This window comes from Meles meles, chromosome 2, assembly GCF_922984935.1.
Source record: "Meles meles chromosome 2, mMelMel3.1 paternal haplotype, whole genome shotgun sequence".
NCBI classification, from domain to species: Eukaryota; Metazoa; Chordata; class Mammalia; order Carnivora; family Mustelidae; genus Meles; species Meles meles.
The window spans coordinates 64,722,296-64,748,248 of record NC_060067.1 but is presented as its reverse complement, the minus strand read 5'-3'; the positions used below and the strand labels follow the sequence as shown (position 1 = coordinate 64,748,248).

Genomic DNA, 25,953 nt, shown 5'->3' with positions numbered 1-25,953 from the left:
TCACCGCATGCCACAGCTTACATTCACCATCCCTCAGAAAGGGCACATGGCGGGGGGGGGGGGGACAGGAACCTGACTCTCCGAGGGCAAAGCCAGGATGCTGTCCACCGTGCCATGTGGCTCCTGCCCTCTGTAAGCCACAAGCGGGCATCACAGGAAACACTGGTGTGGCCCCCGGAGAGTAGGGGTGCTCCAAGTGTGTGGGGGAGGGGGTCTGCTAGGGCAGAGGTGGGGTAAGTCCCCTGGAGGAGGTGGACTGGGGGGGCATGACGCTCTGTCAGCATGAACAGAGGTGGGGTAAGGTCTGAGTTAAGATGAAGAAACTGCACCTTGTAAATGTCCCTCTGCCTTTGGCACCAACACCAACTGGGTCAGGCGTCCCAGCAATGGGGGATGCTTAGAACCCATGAAGCCTGCTGCCTCTCGAAGGAAACAGTCTTAGGTTGGCACAGGTAGGATCTACTATGAAACCCCCAGGGTAGGCATAGCCACAGAGACAGAATGCAGATTAGGGGTTGCCCAGCTGGGTGGGGGGAGGGGGAGAGGAGAAATTGGGAGTAACTGCTTCTCGGATGTCTGCTGGGGGAGATGACAATGCTCTGGAACTGGGGAGAGGTGGCGGTCACATAACATTGAGAATGTACTAAATGCCACAGAGTTGCTCCTTTATAATGGGTAATTCTGTGAATTTCACCTCAGCTGAACAAAAAGTGAAGGCTGGAGGCCCCAGGGTGATGGACCCTGATTCTTCAGAGCACTGTGCTTGTCCTGGGGGACCCTTGGCCCTCAGGTGCTCTAATGTGCTGAATGGGCGTTAATCTCATTGCACCACCCCCAAATCCCTGGGCCAGGAGTGTGTCCATGCTCTAATTGCTCGTATTGGCTTCCAGGAAAATTTTGTGAAATGTGGATCCTTTCCAGCAAATTAACTTGCAGACATAATTCCATCTTGAAGTTGTCAGAGCAGGCCAAATCTGTCCCTTGGAACCACAACACGTTGTGATTAAAGATGTTTCAGCTCAATTTTCAGACTGGCATTCAGCAGGCATGGGAACGGGGAAGGCTGGGTGAGGCGGGCGAGGCAGGACACGCACGCTCCAATTGGGGCTCTTGGGTTAGAAGCTGGACGCGTGCCTCCAACCAGTGGCCAGACTCTGGCTGCCCTGTGACCATGCTCCCCATTTGCTCTGTATCTTACAGCGCACATTCTCCCTTGGGTTCTACTGGGAACCTCTTCACAAGAGCCCCATAACAAGGGTCATGTTTGCCTCAGACCCATTTTACAGATGAGGTTCAGAGAGGGACGGAGGGATGAAGGATGTCACACAGCCAGGAAGTGCCAAGGTGAGGTGTGCCTCATGCATGGACAGAATCCTTGTTTAAAGTAAAGTTCATGTTACTATTTCTTTAAGTACACAAATATACTCAGTTGAAATTAGGGGGAGGTAGGATTGGGAATTAGAAGGAATGTCCCCTTCAGTTATTTGAGTCTTACAGAGAAACCAGTGGGCTACGCTGGGGAACAGGAAGCAGGCCGGTGTGGCTGGGCCAGAGTTTAACAAGTTACATAAGCTTCTCTTTGCCTTGGTTTGATGAAATGTGAATAAGAAGAGTTTCTTCATCGGGCTGTTAGAAGGATTAAATAAGAGATTATGTGCCAAAGGCTCAGCCTCCTGCCTGGCTGGGCTGGAGTGGGTGCTCCAGAAATCTTAGGCATGGTTTTCACTAGTGGAATGGGCATTCCAATCTCTTCTGTCACTCTTGGCCTCATCGCCATCCACCCCATCACCCACAGGTCTGGGACCACCGTAAATTTCATCCAGATGCTGAGTTGTGCGTTTTTAGCCTCTTGATGTCTGCCCCACCCTTCCATTGTAGATCAGATTGACATCAAAGTTGGCGATCTCACCTTTTCATTAAGCACCCTGTGAGCAACTAATTGATTTCTTAGCAGGCACTTCCACCTGAATCCCACTGTGAGTCTGAAACTGAGCTTCCATCTCGAGGGACTTCCTTCCCTGCATCTCAGTCTGTGTACCTGCCCTCTTCCCTCTGTGCTGAGAGTTTTGGAACATCGTGCTGTCTGTGCATTCCCCGGGGCCTGGATGGCTGTCTCCTAGCCCAGCCCATGTGCTCAGACAATGCAGGAAGCAGGAATGTGCCCATGAGCACAGGGATGGTTGTTTGTGCTGAGGTGCTCCCCATAAATCCTTGTCATGCCCAGCAGCCCCACCCATTTGGAATTCAGGGCACAAGCAGCATTCTGTCCTGGCTGTCATGACCAATCAAGTGACCAACAGCTGTGGCCTCTGACATTCTTTCCTCCCCTACACACTTGGGACTGATGACAGAATATGAAAAACATTTTTGCCATAATCCATATGCCACCAAAATGACCACTTTGGTGGTCCGGAATCATAGTGCATAGAAGCAAGAGCATCAGGTGGGTGTAAGCTGCAAGGACAGGTATGAGACTCCCCTCACATGTCAATGAATGAATAAGTTGTCCATTTTCCCTGCTGAGGGTTTTTTTCCTTTTTTAAAAAAATTTTATTTATTTTTTTATGGTGTTATGTTAGTCACCATACAGTGCCTCATTAGTTTTTGATGTAGTGTTCCATGATTCATTGTTTATGTATAACACCCAGTTCTCCATGCAATATGTGCCCTCCTTAATACCCACCACCAGGCTAACGCATCCCCCTATGCCCGCCCCTCTGAAACCCTCAGTGTGTTTTCTGGAGTCCATAGTTTCTCATGGTTCCTCACCCCCTCTGATATAGCCCCCTTCATTTTCCCCTCCCTTCCCCTAATGTCTTCTGTGCTATTCCTTATGTTCCAAATATGAGTAAAATCATATGATAATTATCTTTCTCTGTTTGACTTATTTCACTCAGCATAATCTCCTCTAGTCCCATCCATGTCGATGCAAATGTTGGCTATTCATCCTTTCTGATGGCTGAGTAATCTTCCATTGTATATACAGACCATATCTTCTTCATCCATTCATCTACTGAAGGGCATCTTGGCTCTTTCCACAGTTTGGTTATTGTGGCCATCGCTGCTATGAACATTGGAATACAGATGGCCCTTCTTTTCACTACATCTGTGTCTTCAGGGTAAATACCTAGTAGTGCAATTGCTGGGTCATAGGTAGCTCTATTTTTAACTTTTTTAGGGACCTCCACACTGTTTTCCAAAGTGGCTTCACAAACTTGCATTCCCACCAACAGTGTAAGAGTGTTTCCCTTTCTCCACATCCTCTCCAACACTTGTTTCCTGCCTTGTCATTTTTTGCCATTCTAACTGGTGTAAGGTGGTATCTCAATGTGGTTTTGATTTGAATTTCCCTGATGGCTAATGATGATGAACATTTTTTCATGTGTCTATTAGCCATTCATATGTCTTCTTTGGAGAAGTGTCTGTTCAGGTCTTCTGCTCAGTTTTTGACTTATTTGTTTTTTGGGTGTTGAGTTGAGAAGTTCTTTATAGATTTTGGATACCAGCCTTTTATCTGTACTGGCATTTGCAAATATCTTCTCACATTCCATGGATTGCCTCTTAGCTTTGTTGACTGTTTCTGTTGCTTATCTTGATGAAATGCAGTCTAAACCAAATCCTCTCACTGCCAGGGTAAACGAGGCAGAAGAACGAATCAGTGAGCTAGAAGAGAAGATAATAGAAAAGAAGGAAATAGAGGAGGCCTGGGAAAAACAACTTAAGGCCCAAGAGATCAGACTGAGATTAACAATGCCATGAAACGTTCCAATATCAGAATTATTAGGATCCCTGAGGGGGTGGAGAGAGAGTTCTTGAAGATATATTTGAACAAATTTTACTTGAGAAGTTCCAAATACTCATGTCTAAGAGGCAGTGAGGACCCCTCCCAAGATCAATGAGAACAGACCAACCTCCCAATATTTAATAGTACAATTTGCAGTCTTAGATACAAGGAAACAATCTTAAAAGCAATTAGGGGGAAGAAATTTCTTATGTACAGAGGGAGGAACATGAGAAAAATGTCAGACCTGTCCACAGAGACCTGGAAAGCCTGAAAGGGCTGGAAAGACATATTCAGAACTAAATGAGAAGCACATGAAGCCAAGGGCACTCTCCTGAGGGTTTTACGAACATAACCTCTCTCGTCAGCATCCTAAGAACCCAGTGAGACAAGTGTTGAAATGATCTCGATTTTAAGATAAGAAAGTAGAGGCACAAACTATGGAAAGAACCTAGATGTCCATCAACAGATGAATGGATAAAGAAGAATGAATGGAATACTATGCAGCCATAAAAAATGAAATCTTGCCATTTGCAATGACGTGGATGAAACTAGAAGGTATTATGCTAAATGAAATAAGTCAATCAGAGTAAGACAATAATCATATGATCTCTCTGATATGAGGCATTTAAGAGGCAGGGCGGGGGATTGTGGGAGGAAGGGAGGGAAAAAATGAAACAAGATGGGACGGGGAAGGGAGATAAACCATAAGAGACTCTTATTCTCAGGAAACAAACTGAGGGTTGCTGGAGAGGGGAAGGGATAGGGTGGTTAGGGGATGGACATTGGGGAGGGTATGTGCTATGGTGAGTGCTGTGAAATGTGTAAGACTAATGATTCACAGACCTGTACCCCTGGGGCATATAATACATTATATGTTAATTTAAAAAAAAGAACAAGTAGAGGCACGAACGGGTATGGCAGCTTGAATAGTATCCCCTGAAAAGATAGATCCAAGTGTTAACCTGGCACCTGTGAATGGGACCCTATTTGGAAATAGGGTCTTTGCAGATATAACTAAGTTAAGGATCTTCAGATAAAATTATCAAGATAAATTGTAGGGCCCACCTTAACTCTAATTACTGATGTCCTTACAGTAGAAAGGAGAGGGAGATGGGAGATGAAGAGAGGTTCATGGGAGGAGGCAGAGATTGGAGAGGCCACAAGCCCAGGAACCCTGGAGCCACCAGAGGCCCAAGAGGCAAGGCAGGGCCCTCTCCTAGAGCCTCCTGAGGGAGCACAGTCCTGCAGACACCTCAATATTGATTTGGCCTCCAGAACTTCAAGGGAGTGAACTATTGTTTCAAGCCACCATATTTGTGTACTTTGTTGAGCAATCCTAGGAAATTAATAAGAGGGGCTAAGAACTTGTTAAGGCCATCCAGCTGGTGTGCAGACCTGGGTTCACCTGGCACTCAGGCAAGTACACAGCAGGCATTTAGTAGATGCACATCGATTGGCTCTTCTACCCCTGATGCCATAGAGCTGGTCTGGCTTACTGCTTGCATGCCTCAGAAGCAGAGACAGCTTGTGGCCTCAGAGCGTCAGCACAGCACAAATGAAGGGTTCTTTGGAAACCATTCTGTCTGTCATCATCCCCCGTTTTGGAACTGGCTACCGGTTTGGATGAAGAGGAGTGGCTTGCTTCCGCCACCCACTCTCCAGCTCTATGGTCAAGCTTAGAACCACTGATCCTGATGCACAGGTTCAGTAGTCCCACTGTTGTAATGGTTAAATTCCACCGTCAGATGACTCCACCATGCACAGCTCTTGTACCCCTTCCTCCTCTGTGCTGACGTGTGGCCCTTGCTCAGATCTCCTGGTGGCCTCCCCACCAGTCTTCAGGCCTCCAGAGTCATCTTCTCCAGTCTGTCCTTCTTGCTTCTGACAGGGGAGTTGGTTTTCTGACATAGGTCACAGACCATGGTAGTACCGAGCTTAAAGATGTCCCTGTCCTCAGGGCTATCTCACAATCGGTGTTCCTGGGAATACCACCTGCTCTGTGCAAGGTGAATACATTTTGGAGGAGTAGGGATTCTCAGGTCAAACGTCTGGGGAGGGTATGTGCTATCGTGAGTGCTGTGAAGTGTGTAAACCTGGCGATTCACAGACCTGTACACCTGGGGATAAAAATACATTATATGTTTATAAAAAAAAAATTGGAAGGGGAGATGAACCATAAGAGACTATGGACTCTGAAAAACAACCTGAGGGTTTTGAAGGGGCGGGGGTGGGAGGTTGGGGGAACAGGTGGTGGGTAATAGGGAGGGCACGTTTTGCATGGAGCACTGGGTGTTGTGCAAAAACAATGAATACTGTTATGCTGAAAAAATAAATTAAAACAAAACAAAACAAAAAAACGTCTCTGTGAAATGATGAGGTTCAACCATGTTCCTTCCTGCTGGACTTGTCAGAGCCTTTACTGGGCTCACGTGCTTTACTCGCTCTCAAAGGTGGTCTATTCAATAGCAAACATGGTTTGGGAAATGTGACTTGATCCTGGAGTCATTTTAAGTTTTAGTGGAGTGATGGAAGGGATTAGGGACAGCAACCTGTGTGGTTAGGTGAATTTAACTTTTGTGGTCTGGCATTCAGTGCCCTTAGCTTTTCCCCTTAGATTTTCTAGGCTCTACTATGGCCCTGGGCTTACCCACACCACCCTGGGTTCTAGCTTCTCACGCTGCTCACTATTCCTGGAACTCCCCATCTATCTGCCTGTCTGTCTCTTGTTCTCTTCCCTAATTCACCAGGGCTATCTCAAGAAAGGTACAACTAAATTGTTATCTCCTCCAGGAAGCTACTAGGTCCCAGGTACTACAACATGCGTTACATGTGTCATCTCCTCCTCAAAATACCCCTCTGATATTATTATTTCCTGTGATCCCTCTCCCTCCTGATTAGATTTGGGTTTTTCTTTTCTTTTCTTAATTTTTTAAAAAGATTTTATTTATTTATTTGACAGAGATCACAAGTAGGTGGAGAGGCAGGCAGATAGAGAGAGAGGAGGAAGCAGGCTCCCCGCTGAGCAGAGAGCCCGATGTGGGGCTCGATTCTGGGACCCCGGGATCATGACCTGAGCCGAAGGCAGAGGCTTTAACCCACTGAGCCATCCAGGCGCCCCTAGATTTGGGTTTTTCTTGATCCCACCTTCCCTAGGCATCTCTTGATGGCAACATTCACACCCTCTGCTGCATTTGTGCTTATTTGTCTGCTTTTCCCTGAGGGCAGGAACTTTCTTGATGTCTTGTCTTGGTGTTCATGCCTGCCTGCCATGAAGAAGACAAGTGGGAAAGGTTTGTTGACTGACAAAATGAATGATTATAATACAAACCACAAACTATGTACCTTGCTATGTACCAAGCACTGTTTTAAGCCCGGTACTGCTAATAAAAACAGCTAATCTTTATGGAGCATCTGGATGTACCAATAAGCCTTGCTTTAAGAGATTCATAAGTATAAGTTGTTGAGTCTGGCTTCAGAAGAAACAGGATGGGCAAACACTGCCACGGCCAGGACTGGGCTTTCCCTGCAGGACAGTGAGTGAGACAGCGTCCTGTCTCCCCAGGACAGCAAATGACAAACCAACCAGATAAGAGGAGTTGGTTATGGCCTTGCCCAGAATGATGTCCAGGATCCAAGGTCTGGATACCCCTGATTGGATTAAAGATGAACAAAGGCCCCAACTCCTTCTTGATTAAAACTTCTTGGCAATGGCCTGGTGGGGGAACATTCAATCCTGAATCTTCTATCTTCAGTCACTGGAAATGCCACCTCTCACTACCATCATCATACACAAAACAGTCATAAAGAACTTTCTAGGGCACAAAGTTCCTTCATATATTACCCCTATGCAGCCCCAAAGCACCCAACCCACAGATGGAGAAACTGAGGAGGTAAAGGGGTAATTTCAGGGCCATGGAAACTGTGAGTGGAAAAGCCTGGACCTGACCATTATTCTTACAACTTTCAGCCTAGTGCTCCAAACACCTGTTCCTTTATTACCAAGAGCTGTGATTTTGGTGACGACACCAAGAGTTACAATACTCATGTGGCCACTTACGGAGCGTCCACCATGTGCCAGAAGTCACGGTTTTTTACGTATATTATTTACTTCTCGGCAAAGCTAATATTTACAGAGCATGTCCTACAGTGTGTGTGTGTGTGTGTGTGTGTGTGTGTGTGATTTTATTTTATTTTAATTTCTTTTCAGTGTAATAGATTTCATTGTTTATGCACCACACCCAGTGTTCCATGCAATACGTGCCCTCCTTAATAATAATACCCACCACCAGGCTCCCCCACCCTCCCCCCCCCCCCGCCCCTTCAAAACCCTCAGAATGTTTTTCAGAGTCCATAGTCTCTCATGGTTCATCTCCCCCTCCAATTTCCCTCAACTCCCTTCTCCTCTCCATCTCCCCATGTCCTCCGTGTTATTTCTTATGTTCCACAAGTTTTGCATGTGTTAACTCATTTTACCCTCAGAAGGACCTTGTGAGGCAGTGCTATTATTATCTCTAAGCTTGGAAGCTGAGGCTTGGAGTAGTCAAGTTACATGCCTGGGTGATGCAGTGGGGAGACTCAGAGCCTTATTGAGCCCGCTTCCCTGCCCCCTTCTCGGGGTTCATTCAGAAGGATGATAAAAATCCTACCACGTCTCCTTCAAAATCCAGACATTTTCCACCCAATTACACCGTGGTTATGCTGAAATATGCTGAAATAAAAATAATTCTTTATATATAAAAATATATAATATAGATATATATAATATTATATATAAGGAATTATTTTTATTTCCACACATATATAAATATGTTTTACATCCCCAAGTCTCTATAAGGTCATTGTGTTAAATCTGCTAATTCAACTGGAGCTGAAGCCAAGAGCATGTATGAAGATCCAGGAATTCTACATTGGAGGAAATTAGGGTTTCAACATAACCCAAAAGAAAAATAACTAAGTGGCTCACCATGAACATGCACACTGATAAAAATGATTTAAAATCTTATGGAAATCAGCTCTTGAATCACATTCCTTGACAGTGCCCGTGTCCTTCCCTGCTGCATCCCCAGGATTTTTCATGGAGCCTGGTGTGTGTTGCACACCCCATGAGTACTTGTGAGCATGCTGGGCTAACAAACTGGGCTGCCTTCCAGAGCCATGGAACCTATGGCTGCTTCTCTAGCCCAGCCCAGTGGCTTGGGAGGACCAGCCTCACCTCCCACTAACATCTCCCCACTTCCACAGAAATGTAAATACCCATGTGGTGGGATCAGCCACTCTATGTTAACCATGCAAGACTAAAAATATGAGAAGAATACAATAGCCTCTTAAGTTATAAATATGATCCTGCTAGTTTAGCTCTATGGATATTGTTGAAGGCTTTGAATGCCGCAGCAGAGTGTGGCATGCTAGCCAATGTCTAGCCTACAAGCTGAGAGGCTTCCAGGATCTATTCCTACACGTAAGTGCCTCCTTGACTGGGAACATAGAATTAACATGTTTCAGTCCAGAGGGGACCTTTATGGTAATTTCCTACCTCCCCTACAGTTTCTAGGTGAAGGAAGTGAAGCCAGTTGGAGGTGTTTGGTGATTTCTGGCCCAGCTGGGACCAGAACCTAGGTGTTCTACCTGTTGGATCTTTATTAATGGCAAGACTCTGTCTCTAGCTTGTACATCCTGGCCAGCAGGATGGCCAGATCTGTGCATCCAGCTGCCTCATGGACACCTCCACCTGGCAGTCCTATGGGCACTGCACACTCAGCCTGCCCAAGCAAACTTGTCTCTCTCCAACAGTCCTCCTCCTGGCGTCTCAGTCTCAGCCCATGTCAGCTCGGTTGCATGAGTCAGAATGGGGGAATCTCCTGGCTTCTACCCCTCCTTCAGTCTCTGCTTTTGATAATTTGATTGGCCCCAAGACTTTCATTTTCCTTTTCCAGAAAATTCCTCTCTGTTTCATCTCTGCCTGGACATACCATGGCCTCTCACCTACTCCAGTCTAGCATTCTTTCTTTTCTTTTTTTAATTATGTTATGTCAGTCACCGTACAGTACATTATTAGTTTTTGATGTTGTGTTCAGTGATTCATTATTTGCACTTAACACCCAGTGCTCATTACAACATGTGCCGTCCTTAATACCCATCATCAGGCGAAGCCACCACCAAACCCCCTCCCCTTTAAAACCTTCAGTTTGTTTCTCAGAGTCCATAGTCTCTCATGGTTCATCTCCCTCTCTGATTTTCCCCCCTTCATTTTTCCCTTCTTTCTCCTAATGTCCTCTTTGCTATTCCTTATGTTTCAAATATGAGTAAAACCATAAGATAATTGACTTTATATGCTTGACTTATTTCACTTAGCATAATCACCTCCAGTTCCATCTGTGTTGATGCAAATGGTCAGTAGTCATCCTTTCTGATGGCTAAGTAATATTCCATTGCATATATGGACCACATCTTCTTTATCCATTCATCTGTTGAAGGGCATTTTGGCTCCTTCCACAATTTGGCTATTGTGGACATATTATGAACATTGGGGTGCATGTGGCTCTTCCTTTCACTACATCTGTATCTCTGTGGTAAATGCCCAGTAGTGCAATTGCTGGGTCATAGGGTAGCTCTATTTTTAATTTTTTGAGGAACCTCCATACTGTTTTCCAAAGTGGTTGTATCAACTTGCATTCCCACCAACAGTATAAGAGGGGTCCCTTTCTCCACATCTTCTCTAACATTTGTTGTTTCTTGCCTTGTCAATACTCTAGAAACTACAGAACATTTATGAAAGAAATCAAAGAAGACACAAAAAATGGAAAAACATTCCATGCTCATGGAACAGAAGAATAAACATCACTAAAATGTCTAGAGCAAATCTATACTTGCATTGCCATCCTGATCAAAATACCAAAGGCATTTTTCAGAGTGCTGGAACAAACAAAATTTGTATGGAACCAGAAAAGACACCAAATCACCAAGGAAATGTTGAAAAAGAAAAACAAAGCTGGCAACATCTCATTGCTTAATTTCAAGCTATATTACAAAACCGTGATCACCAAGACAGCATGGTACTGACACAAAAACAGACACATAGGTCAATGGAACAGAATAGAAAGCCCAGATATGGACCCTCAACTCTATGTTTGACTAATCTTAGACAAAGCAGGAAAAAATATCAAATGGGAAAAAGACAGTCTCTTCAATAAATGGTGCTGGAAAGCTTGGACAGCTATGTGTAGAAGAATGAAACTCGGCCATTCTCTTATATCATACACAAAGATAAACTCTAAATGGATGAAGACCTCAATGTGAGACAGGATTCCATCAAAATTAGAGGAGAACATAGGCAGTAACCTCCTCAATATCAGCCACAGCAACTTCTTTCAAGATATGTCTCCAGGGGGAGCAAGATGGTGGGGAAGTAGGAGGAGGCACCATTTCAACCTGTACCCTAAAGTGAGCTGATTACCTACCAAAGAACTCCGACCACCCATGAAATCAGCCTGAGATCAGAATTATACACGTCTGGATCTCTACTGGAGCAGAAGACGCCAGTGGCAGGTAAAGCAGACTGGGAGCATCGGACTGATATCGGAAGATAAACAAAAGGGGGAGGGAGCCACCAGAGGTGACCGATTGGAAAGTAACACCCCAACACGAGAGTGCTCTGCATCTGGGGACCAGCATTAACTTGGAGTCTGGTTGAAAGCACTCAAAAAACAAACAGCAAAGGATCGCAGTGGGGGGGGGGTAATAGTGGGAACCTGGGCGGTTAGGGTCAGGGACCTAAGTCCCCGGACCCAGGACAGCCTCCCCTGGCGCGGAGCCAGAGAGAGTGTGGCGGAGAAATCAGGTCTCCGTCCCTGAGCCGCGAGTGCACCTGAACGCCAGCGCGCCTGAGAACGAGTGGGGTCTGTCTCCCGTGAGGGGCTGGGAGCCTGGCCTGACGGCAATCCTGAAACGCGCGCGTCCCACACCCTCCCTTGGGATAGGTGCTCATAGGTGCTAGCCTGGAGCTCTGGCAGCAGGAAAAATCAGACATTCCCAGCCCGGGACAGCGGGAAAATCTCAGTGCGCGATCTCTGCTCGGAACCTCTCTGGCGGTCTGGAGCTGCCTAGACAGCCACAGCTGCCCTGGTTTTGGGCACAACGAGGAGCTCCTGCATCCCCAGGGACAGTGACCCAGAACCAACTCTGCCAGCAGCTTTTGCAAAACAGTCTGAGGCTTCTCTCTGAGAGGGAGGTTGGGGTGCTGTTTGCTCTCCTCTAAACCTCCAAAAACCATCAAAAGCTGTCAAGGCGAGAGAAAGCAGATGAAAGAACATAAAAACCCCCAGAGAACAAAAGGCTGAAAAAAAAAAAACCAAACAGTTTCCTGAAAAAAAAAGAGCTCACCCCCTTGAGGGGAGTGGGAGGACCTAACTCAGGGAACATCATTGTCTGAAAACCCACGTGGCAGGCCCCTCCCCCAGCAAACCAACCAGGAAGGAAGGAAAAAAAAAAAAAAAAAGACTACAAGAGAACAACCACCACTACTTCATAAATACAACTTTTATTTTTAACTCTTTACCAATATTCTGGTTCTTTTTTTTTTTTAATACATACAGATAATTTTTTAACCTATTTACCATCACACTGAGATGTCCAGTACATCAAATGCTTTAATAACCTTCTAACCTGAAATTTTTGATACATACACCCGTGTTTTTCTTTTGTTTTTCTATTTTTTTAATTTTAACTTAGTTTAGTCTAGTTTATTCTTTTTTTAATTTTTATTTTCTACTATACATATAGAGTTAAACTTCAAGGTAACCCCCTTTCCCCAATCAATGTTACCCCTATAGGCAAACCAGTTTCTAATCCCCCTGTAACTTAGGAAAGTTGAGTCCCTTAACAAAAACATCAAGATACCTTCAGGAAGAATCAAAATAACCTTCCTCACCCACACTGAGAATCTATAACCATTCTCCCAATTTTTCCTTCTGTCAGTGTTTCTGTGAATTTGTGTCTGTCCTGACAATATATAAATCTTATACTTGGGGTTCTTTCTGAGGAGGTTTTTCCCTTTTTTTTTGCTTATATATACATATTTTTTTCTCTTGTCATATACTTTTATCACTCTTTTTGTCTGTCTGTTTTTGTTTGTATACTCCACAAATCTTACCTTGTGGCCCATTTGGGCTGAGCCTTCTCTTGTATCTTCCCTTTTTTTCCTATCTCTCTCTCTCTTTTTTTTTTTCTTCCTTTTTTCTTTCCCCTTTTTTTTTCTTTCTTCTTCTCTATTTCTTTTTCTTTTCTTTTTTCTCTCATTTGGGTGGGGAATCCTGATTGCACAGAAGCGTTCCAGGGTGCACATTGACTGCACCACAATCGATAAGTCCAGCTGCATCTGTTCAGTCATCTCTTACCAAAATGACTAGGAGGAGGAATACCCAACAGAAGAAAAATACAGAGGATGGGCCTTCTGCAACAGAACTAATGGCTATCGACATAGACAATATGTCAGAAAAGGAATTCAGACTAACAATTATCCAGGCAATAGCTAGGTTGGAGAAAGCCATGGATGACCAAACAGAATTGATTAGGGCAGAACTGAAAGCCACCAGGGATGATGTTCACAATGTTAGGGCAGAACTGAAAGCCACCAGGGATGATGTTCAAAATGCTCTCAATGAGTTCCAGTCCAATCTAAATTCTCTAAAAGCTAGGGTAACTGAGACAGAAGATAGAATTAGTGATCTGGAGGACAAACAGATAGAGAGAAAGGATCAGGAGGAAGCCTGGAACAAACAGCTCAGAAGCCACGAAAACAGAATCAGGGAAATAAACGATGCCATGAAACGTTCCAACGTCAGAATTATTGGAATCCCTGAAGGGGAAGAAAAAGAAAGAAGTCTAGAAGATATAGTGGAAGAAGTTGTCTATGAAAATTTTCCCAATCTCACGAATGGAAACAATGTTCATGTACTAGAGGCAGAAAGATCTCCTCCCAAGATTTTAGATTCTCGAAAGTCCTCACGGCACCTTATAGTTAAAATGGGGAATTATGTTTCAAGAGAGACCCTCTTAAAAGCAGCTAGGACAAAGAAGCTTCTTACATACAGAGGAAAGCCCATTAGAATAACGTCAGACCTTTCCACAGAGACCTGGAAAGCCAGGAAGGGCTGGCAAAATATATTCAGAGTACTAAATGAGAAGAACATGCAACCAAGAATACTCTATCCAGCAAGACTGACATTTAAAATGGATGGAGAGATAAAGAGTTTCCAAGACCAGCAAGGCTTAAAAGACTATGCAACCACCAAGCCGACACTGCAGGAAATATTAAGGGGGGTCCTATAAAAGAGAAAAAATCCTAAGAATATCATTGAACAGAAATATAGAAACAATCTATAGACAGAAAGACTTCAAAGGCAACACGATGTCAATAAAAACCTATCTCTCAATAATCACTCTCAATGTGAATGGCCTAAATGCGCCCATAAAACGACACAGGGTTGCAGATTGGATAAAACGACAGGACCCATCCATATGTTGTCTACAAGAGACCCATTTTGAACCTAAGGATACACCCAGACTGAAAGTGAAGGGATGGAGAAGCATCTTTCATGCCAATGGGCCTCAAAAGAAGGCCGGAGTAGCAATTCTCATATCAGATAAATTAGATTTTAAACTAAAGACTGTAGTCAGAGATACAGAAGGACACTACATAATTCTTAAAGGTACTATCCGCCAAGACGATCTAACAATTGTGAATATCTATGCCCCCAATATGGGAGCACCCAATTATGTAAGAAAACTATTAATCAAGATAAAGAGCCATATTGATATGAATACAATAATAGTAGGAGATCTTAATACGCCTCTCTCAGAAATAGACAGATCATCGAAGCAGAAAATTAATAAAGAAATAAGAGCATTGAATGAAACATTGGACCAGATGGACCTCATAGACATATACAGAACATTCCACCCTAAAACAACAGAATACTCATTCTTCTCAAGTGCACATGGAACCTTCTCCAGAATAGACGACATACTGGGTCACAAAGCAGGACTCAACCGATACCAAAAGACTGACATTATTCCCTGCATATTCTCCGATCACAATGCTTTGAAACTGGAGCTCAATCACAAGGAAAAGTTCAGAAGGAACTCAAACACCTGGAAGCTAAAGACCACCTTACTTAAGAATGCTTGGATCAACCAGGAGATCAAAGATGAACTAAAACAATTCATGGAAACCAATGAGAATGAAGACACCTCGGTCCAAAACCTATGGGATACAGCAAAGGCGGTTCTAAGGGGGAAATACATAGCCATCCAAGCCTCCCTCAAAAACATTGAAAAATCCAGAATACACCAGCTGTCTCTACACCTTAAAGAACTGGAGAATCAACAACAAATCAAACCAACTCCACATGCAAGAAGGGAAATAATCAAGATTAGAGCAGAGATCAATGAGGTAGAAACGAGAGATACAGTAGAACGTATCAATGAAACTAGAAGCTGGTTTTTTGAAAGAATTAATAAGATCGATAAACCATTGGCCACACTAATCCAAAAGAAAAGAGAGAAAGCCCAAATTAATAAAATTATGAATGAAAAGGGAGAGATCACAACTAACACCAAGGAAATAGAAACAATCATCAGAAATTATTACCAACAGTTATATGCCAATAAGCTAAGCAACCTAGATGAAATGGATGCATTCCTGGAAAGCTACAAACTCCCAAAATTGAACCAGGAAGAAATTGACAACCTGAATAGACCGATATCTAGTAATGAGATTGAAGCAGTGATCAAAAACCTCCCAAAAAACAAGAGCCCAGGACCTGACGGATTCCCTGGGGAATTCTACCAAACTTTCAAAGAAGAAATAACACCAATTCTCCTGAAGCTGTTCCAAAAAATTGAAGGAGAAGGAAAACTTCCAGACTCTTTTTATGAAGCCAGCATTACCCTGATCCCCAAACCAGGCAAAGACCCTACCAAAAAGGAGAATTTCAGACCAATATCACTGATGAATATGGATGCAAAGATTCTCAACAAGATCCTAGCAAACAGGATCCAGCAGCACATTCAAAAGATTATCCACCATGACCAGGTGGGATTCATCCCTGGGTTGCAAGGTTGGTTCAACATTCGCAAATCAATCAGTGTGATAGAACACATCAATAAGAGAAGAGAGAAGAACCACATGGTCCTCTCAATTGATGCAGAAAAAGCATTTGACAAAATCCAGCATCCGTTCCTGATGAAAACGCTTCAAAGTATAGGGATAGAGGGAACATTCCTGAACTTCATAAAATCTATCTATGAAAGACCCACAGCAAATATCATCCTCAATGGGAAAAAGCTTGCAGCCTTCCCGTTGAGATCAGGAACACGACAAGGATGCCCACTCTCACCACTCTTGTTCAACATAGTATTAGAAGTTCTAGCAACGGCAATCAGACAACAAAGAGAAATAAAAGGTATCCAAATTGGCAAGGAAGAAGTCAAACTCTCTCTCTTCGCAGATGACATGATTCTTTATATGGAAAACCCCAAAGACTCCACCCCCAAACTACTAGAACTCATACAGCAATTCAGTAACGTGGCAGGATACAAAGTCAATGTACACAAATCAGTGGCTTTCTTATACACTAACAATGAAAATACAGAAAGGGAAATTAGAGAATCGATTCCATTTACTATAGCACCAAGAACCATAAGATACCTGGGCATAAACCTAACCAAAGAAGTAAAGGACCTGTACTCGAGGAACTACAGAACACTCATGAAAGAAATTGAAGAAAACACAAAAAGATGGAAGACTGTTCCATGCTCTTGGATTGGAAGAATAAACATTATCTATACTTTTAATGCCATTCCGATCAAAATTCCACCGATATTTTTCAAAGAGCTGGAGCAAATAATCTTAAAATTTGTATGGAGTCAGGAGAGACCCCGAATTGCTAAGGAAATGTTGAAAAACAAAAACAAAACTGGCGGCATCACGTTACCCGATTTCAAGCTTTACTACAAAGCTGTGATCACCAAGACAGCGTGGTACTGGCATAAAAACAGACACATAGACCAGTGGAACAGAGTGGAGAGCCCAGATATGGACCCTCAACTCTATGGTCAAGCAATCTTCGACAAAACAGGAAAAAATATTCAATGGAAAAAAGACAGCCTCTTCAATAAATGGTGCTGGGAAAACTGGACAGCGATATGTAGAAGAATGAAACTCGACCATTCTCTTACACCGTTCACAAAGATAAACTTGAAATGGATAAAAGACCTCAACGTGAGACAGGAATCTATCAGAATCCTAGAGGAGAACATAGGCAGTAACCTCTTCGATATCAGCCACAGCAACTTCTTTCAAGATAAGTCTCCAAAGGCCAAGGAAACAAAAGCAAAAATGAACTTTTGGGACTTCATCAAGATCAAAAGCTTCTGCACAGCAAAGGAAACAGTCAACAAAACAAAGAGGCAACCCACGGAATGGGAGAAGATATTTGTAAATAACAGTACAGACAAAAGGTTGATATCCAGGATCTACAAAGAACTTCTCAAACTCAACACACACAAAACAGATGATCATATCAAAAAATGGGCAGAAGATATGAATAGACACTTCTCCAACGAAGACATACAAATGGCTATCAGACACATGAAAAAATGTTCATCATCACTAGCCATCAGGGAGATTCAAATTAAAACCACATTGAGATACCACCTAACACCAGTTAGAATGGCCAAAATTAGCAAGACAGGAAACAACGTGTGCTGGAGAGGATGTGGAGAAAGGGGAACCCTCTTACACTGTTGGTGGGAATGCAAGTTAGTGCAGCCACTTTGGAGAACAGTGTGGAGATTCCTGAAGAAATTAAAAATAGAGCTTCCCTATGACCCTGCAATTGCACTGCTGGGTATTTACCCCAAAGATACAGATGTAGTGAAAAGAAGGGCCATTTGTACCCCAATGTTTATTGCAGCAATGGCTACGGTCGCCAAACTGTGGAAAGAACCAAGATGCCCTTCAACGGATGAATGGATAAGGAAGATGTGGTCCATATACACAATGGAGTATTATGCCTCCATCAGAAAGGACGAATACCCAACTTTTGTAGCAACATGGACGGACTGGAAGAAATTATGCTGAGCGAAATAAGTCAAGCAGAGAGAGTCAAGTATCATATGGTCTCACTTATTTGTGGAGCATAACAAATAACATGGAAGACATGGGGAGATGGAGAGGAGAGGGAGTTGAGGGAAACTGGAAGGGGAGATGAACCATGAGAGACTATGGACTCTGAAAAACAACCAGAGGGTTATGAAGGGGTGGCGGGAGGGGGTGGGGTGTGGTGGGAGGTTGAGGAACCAGGTGGTGGGTAATAGGGAGGGCACGTACTGCATGGAGCACTGGGTGTGATGCCAAAACAATGAACACTGTTATGCTGTAAATAAGCAAATAAAAATAAATTAATTAATTAAAAAAAAAAAAGATATGTCTCCAAAGGCAAAGGAAACAAAAGTGACATGAACTTTTGGGACTTCATCAAGATAAAAAGCTTTTGCACAGCAAAGGAAACAGTCAACAAAACAAAGAGGCAATCCACAGAATGGGGGAATATATTTGCAAATGACATTACAGATAAAAGGCTTGTATCCAAGATCTATAAAGAACTTCTCAAACTCAACACCCAAAAACCAAATAATCAAGTCAAAAAATGGATAGAAGACATGAATAGACACTTCTCCAAAGAAGATAAATGAATGGCTAACAGACACATGAAAAAATGTTCAACATAATTAGCCATGAGGGAGATTCAAATCAAAACCACATTGAGATACCACCTTAATCCAGCCTGGCATTCTAATCCCACCTCCATCTGAGTCAGCAGAATCAAGGAAACAGAGGGGTTAAATATGTGAAAGTAGGAATTTTTCAGGCCTGCAAATGAACATCAGCTCCCCTGCTTATTGGTACAATGGCCTTGGGCAAGCTACTCCACCTCTTATTTCGACCTCAGCTTTCCTCATATGAAAAAAGGAATAGCAGTGTTTGCTACATAATGTTGTGAAGAAAAATGAAATTGTGTATGTATTTATTGAGCCCTAGTAAGTGCCAGTAAATGCTATCTAATTTTGTTGTTGTTGTATTATTATTACTCATGTGTTCAAATCATGTAATTTAAATTCATTCCAAGTTTTTCTGCTTGCTATAGAATAAAGTTCATAGGCCCTAGCACAAGAATTCCTAGACCAGCTCCAACCTTATACTTGGGTACTGCCTTTATTATATAGTTCATTATGTCAACTGCAAAAGTAGGATATTCTTTACTTTTAATTATCTGTAACTTGTCTGATAATCTGTACCCTATTTTTTATACTCATGAACTCCTACTCATACTTCAAGACCCAGACCAAATTTCATTCCCCCTGTGTAATGTTCATGGAATCTCATGCTATTCCTCTGTTCCCCCCTTTGCCCCCTCTCCTGGCCAATATATCAATCTATGTTCTGGATTCTCAGCAAACCCTGGTCTGTAACTACCTTGCAGCACTGATTATGCTATAATTTAATTAATGGGATACATATCCACCTTCCTCACTGGGCTCTGAACCCTTTGAGGGTAGGGATATGACTAAGTCAGTCCCAGAGGCCCAGGGATTAGCATGAAGCTGATCTAGAAGTAGATGCTCAATCATTATAGCAGCAAAGAAGTTGGTCACAGAGACCTAATTTCAAATCTCAGTGGCTACCATTGCTGGCTATTTGTCATTGGGCAAGCACTTAACCCCTGCAAAAGTGTCAGATTCTGTGGAATAACAATATTCCCTACTGCCTAGTGAGATAAAGTATGTGATGCACTGAGTACAGGGACAGACACATAGCAAGTTCTCAACAGATGTGAGCTAGTTACCATTATATCAACTCATTATTGCATGAGCAATGAAATGCACACATAAATGAGAGCCCAGCTCAAAGAGGTACATGTTGTACCTATTCCCCAAATGATTCAAGAGCTCCATCATAATTCTTTGCATTAAAGTGTGCTGAAAAGCTGTGGAAAACAGAGATAAGCAGCATGCCTGGTTTTCTGTCTAGATCCCTTGGGAGTAATTTATATTTCTTTGGCTCTATAGCTAGCCAGATGAACTCAGGTGTCACACGCTTACATATTACACTGAGACAAAATGAAACTGCTGTGTCAGTCTGATAACTTCTCCCCTTCTGGGACATTAGCAGCATTAATAGTAACTGAAAACTGGTTTCATTAAAGTATGTGAGGTGTTGCTCAGGGGTTGGCCATTAGACTTCACAAGTCTACATGAGAAGAGGAGAGGAGAAGTGTCATTGGCCAAAAAGTAAAAACAGAAGCTCTGATCAGATGCAGAAATAAATGATGTGCCAGGACCAGAAAGTGACTTCACGTGAAACATGTCAGATTAAACTAGTAGATTTAAAAAGAAAAAAGGTTTTTAGAAGTTTTCCTAGAGAATGATGTTCTAACTGGAAGCACAGGTTTAGACTCAGTGCATTTTACACAGTCAATACGTGAAATTGGGGCTCTCCTAGCATGTTATGCTGATAGAAGGGTTCATTTATGTAGTGCCACTCTCTCAAAGGATTCCATATTCTCTGTTTATCAAAAAAATTAATGATTTTTGTTATTTATTTGAGAGAGAGAGGGGGAGAGAGAGAGTGGTGGGGACGGGCAGAGGAAGAGGAAGAGGAAGAGAGAATCACAAGTAGGCTCCCCACTGAGCAAGGAGCCTGATTTCGGTCTCAATCTCATAACACTGAGATCATGACCTGAGACAAAGTCAAGAGTCTGATGCTTAACCCATGAGTCAGCCAGGTACCCTGAAATTAATGCTCTTTAAAATTTCCCACTGAACTTGCTATATGAGGAAACCAAAAGCCTGGACATGCATTCAGGTAGTACATGATGTAGCCCCACACACCTCTGCAGACTCATTCTCCTAGCCTACTTTTCTTGGGCCACACTAGCTTTCTTTTAGTTCTTTCTATGTGACAAAGCTCCTTTTTTGCCTCAGGGCTTTGGCAAATGCAATTCTTTCTGCAAAACTTTTACATCCCTTTATACTGAACAACATCTGTCATTTTTTAGGACTTATCTGAAAAGTTACTTCCTCAGCAAAATTACTTTTGACCCCTCCAATTTAATTCATCTCTCTTTTCCATCATATCAAAGACCTCAGACAATTCTGCTTCTGTTCAAAATGTAGAAGTTGGAAAGAGTGTCTCTCCCAGCCTAACAATGAGAAAAATCTAGATCATCATTTTTTTAGATCATTAGAAAAACCATAATTTTTCTCAAACCTGACTAGTCAGAAGTCTAAGGAAAGACAATTATTCTTTTTTTTTTTGTTTGTTTATTTACAGCATAACAGTGTTCATTGTTTTGGCATCACACCCAGTGCTCCATGCAGTAGGTGCCCTCCCTATTACCCACCACCTGGTTCCTCAACCTCCCACCTCCCCCCCCGCCCCTTCAGAACCCTCTGGTTGTTTTTCAGAGTCCATAGTCTCTCATGGTTCATCTCCCCTTCCAGTTTCCCTCAACTCCCTCTCCTCTTCATCTCCCCATGTCCTCCATGTTATTTGTTATGCTCCACAAATAAGTGAGACCACAATTATTCTGAGAAGAGAGAGGGATGTGAGTACTGGCTTACATTGGGAAGAGCATGGAAAGAAGACAGGGATGCCCCAGAAGAGGGTAAGAAACTTCTGCTAAAATGCTTACTGAATTGCTAGATGTTGTGTGCTGACTTAAGTGAGAGAATAAAACCGCTGTTTTCCAGATGCAAGGGGGAATCACCTCTCCTCACAGCTCTTCTCTGCTGACCTCACTGTGAATTCCTGAAAGGATTAGAAGAGGGCAGGAGGCTGTAGAAAGCTCGTCTTGATGCGCTATTTGGGGAAAAGAGCAGTTACCGCTTGAAGAGGGCACCAAGTCCTTCTAGCTCCACCTCTCCATATCCCTATGGAAAAGAATCCTTGAGCTAAAGGAGACAGGGCAGACAATTCTGTGACTACAAGGGCACAGGTGAATACTCATTGAGCATGAGGGGCAAGGAAGAGAAAAATAACATCTCTGCCCCTGGGAAAGGGACAAAAAAATCATCCTGGGCTCAGACAATTCATGGTTTCCCATTGCTGTGAGAGGCACATGGTCAGTGAGAAAGACCCACCCACAGGACAAGACGATGGATTACACAGAGCCTGCTTAAGACTGGTTGAGCCAAGACAACAGGGAACATGTACTCCTCTCCCTGTGCCACCTCAACCAGACCAAGTATCAAGGATCAAGAAAGATAAGTCCCCTGCCAGGGAACAGAAGGAACAGGAATGAGACCTCTTTAAGGCACAGGCCCAAGGGGAAAGCCTAAAGCTGGAGGTAGAACAGGAACACTGAGGAAACACTAATTTGAGAGGAAGTACATTGAGGATAATCGTATCAACCTAGACTCAGCTCACTGCTGATTAGATTGGCTCAGCTCTTCTACACACCTAAAGGTATAGTAGCGGGAGAGACACACAAATCTCCAGGCATAAATACTGTCCTACACAAAATGTTTCATCTTTAACCAGAAGTTATGAGACACAAGACAAAAAGGGGGGGAACAACAACAAACAAACAGAAGTCCAATGTGAAGAGACACAGCAATCAAAAGAACCATACTTGAATATGAACCAGATGTTAGAACTAACAGATAAGGAATTTAAAACATTTCAAAGATTCTGGTGGAAAAAATAGTTCACATTAAAAGATGGATATTTCAACCAAAAGATGAATCTATAAAAGACTGGATGGAAATGCTAATAATAATAAAAATAAACCAAACATAACATCAGAGATAAAGCATGCCTCCAACAGGCGCACCCACAGAACTTAAAACTGCCAAGGAAAGAAGTAAACTTGAAGATAAGTCAAACAAAATTATTCAAAGTGAAACACTCAAAGAAAAAAGTAGAAAAAAATACAGCGCATCCAGTTGTTATGAAGAAACATGAAAGGTCTAACATATGTAATTGAAATTCAAGAACAGAAGAGAGAGAGAGAGAGAGAGAGAGAGAGAGAAATCTGAAATATTTGCAGATAATGACCAGGAATTTTCCAAAAAAAAAATTATGTGTCATCAAACCACATATATCCAAGAAGCTCAGAGAACACCAACCAGGAAAAACACAAAAGGGTTAAAACACACACACACACACACACACACCCCTAGGCACATAACATTTAAAACCAAAGAATTATAGCAAATTTGTTGTTAGAAATATTGCCATAAGCAATAGAGTGACAAACTTGAGTGCTGAGAGAGAGAGAGAGAGAGAGAGAGAGAGAGAGAAGCACACTTGTGGATCCAGAATTCTGCTAACATCTCTTTTTAAAATGCAAGCAAATGAAGACTTTTTCCAACAACAACAACAAAAAAGAATGAAGGAGTTCACTACCACTAGGCTTTCACTACAAGGATTTTTAAAGGAAGCCCTCCAGGTAGAATGAATAAGATGCTCTACAAAAACTGAAGCTGCACAAAGAAATAAAAAATATTGGAAATGGGAAAAAGGAAGGTAAAGAGAAAATCATTTTTTCTTATTTCTAACTACTATAAAATATAATTGACTGAAGCAAAAATAAAATCAATTAATTATGTATCTACAGCACAAAAAAACAAAAGATGGGTGGGAGGCACTGGGAGTATATTATTCTAAGATTCTTACATTATACATGAAGTGGTATGATTTCAAGGTAGATTCTGATTGATGATGTGTATTATATGTATAGGGCAACCTCTAAACTATATATTTTTAAAAAGAGGTATAGATACTAACCCAGTAGGAAAGTTAAAGTGGAATCATTCATAATGATCAAGTAATCCAAAATAAAGCAGAAGAGCAGTAAATGAACAAAGATCAAATGGACCAAAGAGAAGAAAAAGCGAGGTGACAGACTGCAATGCAACTATATCAATAATTATATTAAATATAAATGGCCTAAGTATCAATGGGAAGGCAGAGATTATTAGATTTATAAAAAGACTGCCTACATGACATGTACTTAAAATTTAAATATATAGGTTAAAGATAAATGGATGGAAAAAAGATATCATCAGGGTGTGCTGGAAAAGACTAGTAACTCATCTCTCCCCTCCTCTGTGTTTGTTGATGTCACACTGATTACTTGAAGTCAGCCATGGTAGGAGGACTTAGATCACAAAAATCAGCAAAATCTACAAATCAGTCCCCTTCTTCTCCTTCTCCTTCTTCTTTTCTTCTTCTTCTTCTCCTTCATCTTCTTACCACTAGAGAGATAGTTGTTAAACATTTACCAGCACACCACTGGAAATACCATGCAAACATTAACAAAAGAAAGCTGGAGTGGCTACATTAATATCACACAAAGTAGATTTCAGAACAAGGAACAAGAGGGATATTATATAATGATACATGCAGCAATTTACCAAGAAGATGTAATAATCCTAGAAATGTACACACAGCAGAACATCAAAATACATGAGACAGAACTGCAATGCAAAGAAAAATAGACTAATTCACAATTACAGTTGGGGATTTTAACACACTTCTCTTAGTAACTGATATAACAACTAGACAAAAAACCATTGAGGGGAGGAGTCAAGATGGCGGAGAAGTAGCAGCCTAAGACTACATCAGGTAGCAGGAGATCAGCTCGATAGCTTATCTAAACATTGCAAACACCTACAAATCCAACGGGAGAGCGAAGAGAAGAAGAACAGCAACTCTAGAAACAGAAAATCAACCACTTTCTGAAAGGTAGGACTGGCGGAGAAGTGAATCTAAAACGACGGGAAGATAGACCGCGGGGGGAGGGGCCGGCTCCCGGCAAGCGGCGGAGAAACGGAGCACAAAATCAGGACTTTTAAAAGTCTGTTCCACTGAGGGACATTGCTCCAGAGGCTAAACCAGGGTGAAGCCCACGCGAGGTCAGCGTGGCCCCAGGCCCCCCAGGGTCACAGAAGGATCGGGGGTGTCGGAGTGTCGGAGAGCTCGCAGGTATTAGAACGGAGAAGCCGGCTGCAGAGACAGAGCCGAGGACTGAACTCTCAGCTCGGGGTTACCTTGAACTGGTCGCGGGCTGGGTGAGCTCGGAGCGCGGCTAGAGGCTGGGGATACGGGAGTGATTGGGTGCTGTCCTCTGGGGGCGCACTGAGAAGTGGGGCCCCAGGCTCTCGGCTCCTCCGGGCCGGAGACTGGGAGGCCGCCATTTTCATTCCCGTCCTCCGGAACTCTACGGAAAGCGTTCAGGGAACAGAAGCTTCCAAAAGCGAACCCGAGCCGATTACTTAGTCTGGCCGCCAGTAAGGGTGGTGCAATCCCGCCTCGGGCAAAGACACTTGAGAGTCACTACAACAGGCCCCTCCCCCAGAAGATCAACAAAATATCCAGCCAGGACGAAGTTCATCTATCAAGGAGAAAGCAGGTTCAATTCCTAAGACAGCAGAGCAATTCCAGAGGAGGAGAAAGCAAAGCACGGAACTCATGGCTTTCTCCCCATGATTCTTTAGTCTTGCGGCTACTTCAATTTTTTTTTCTTTTTTCAATTTTTTTTTCTTTTTTCTTTTTTCTTCTTCTGCTAAATTTTTTAAAACTTTTACCCTTTTCTTTTTTTTTTTTTTTTCTCATTTTATTTTTTTCAGCGTAACAGTATTCATTCTTTTTGCACAACACCCAGTGCTCCATGCAAAACGTGCCCTCTCCATTACCCACCACCTGTTCCCCCAACCTCCCACCCCTGACCCTTCAAAACCCTCAGGTTGTTTTTCAGAGTCCATAGTCTCTTATGGTTCGCTTCCCCTCCCCAATGTCCATAGCCCGCTCCCCCTCCCCCAATCCCACTTCCCCGCAGCAACCCCCAGTTTGTTTTGTGAGATTAAGAGTCATTTATGGTTTGTCTCCCTCCCAATCCCATCTTGTTTCATTTATTCTTCTCCTATCTCCTACCCCCCCATGTTGCTTCTCCATGTCCTCATATCAGGGAGATCATATGATAGTTGTCTTTCTCCGATTGACTTATTTCACTAAGCATGATACGCTCTAGTTCCATCCACGTCGTCGCAAATGGCAAGATTTCATTTCTTTTGATGGCTGCATAGTATTCCATTGTGTATATATA

The 25,953-nt window shown here is 42.8% G+C and overlaps 1 protein-coding gene across 2 annotated transcripts in view; it reads right to left on the bottom strand.

The window, feature by feature from the left end:
• STK32B (serine/threonine kinase 32B) overlaps nt 1-25,953 on the bottom strand; it is a 436,152-nt gene that overhangs the window by 37,877 nt on the left and 372,322 nt on the right. The window lies entirely within an intron of this gene.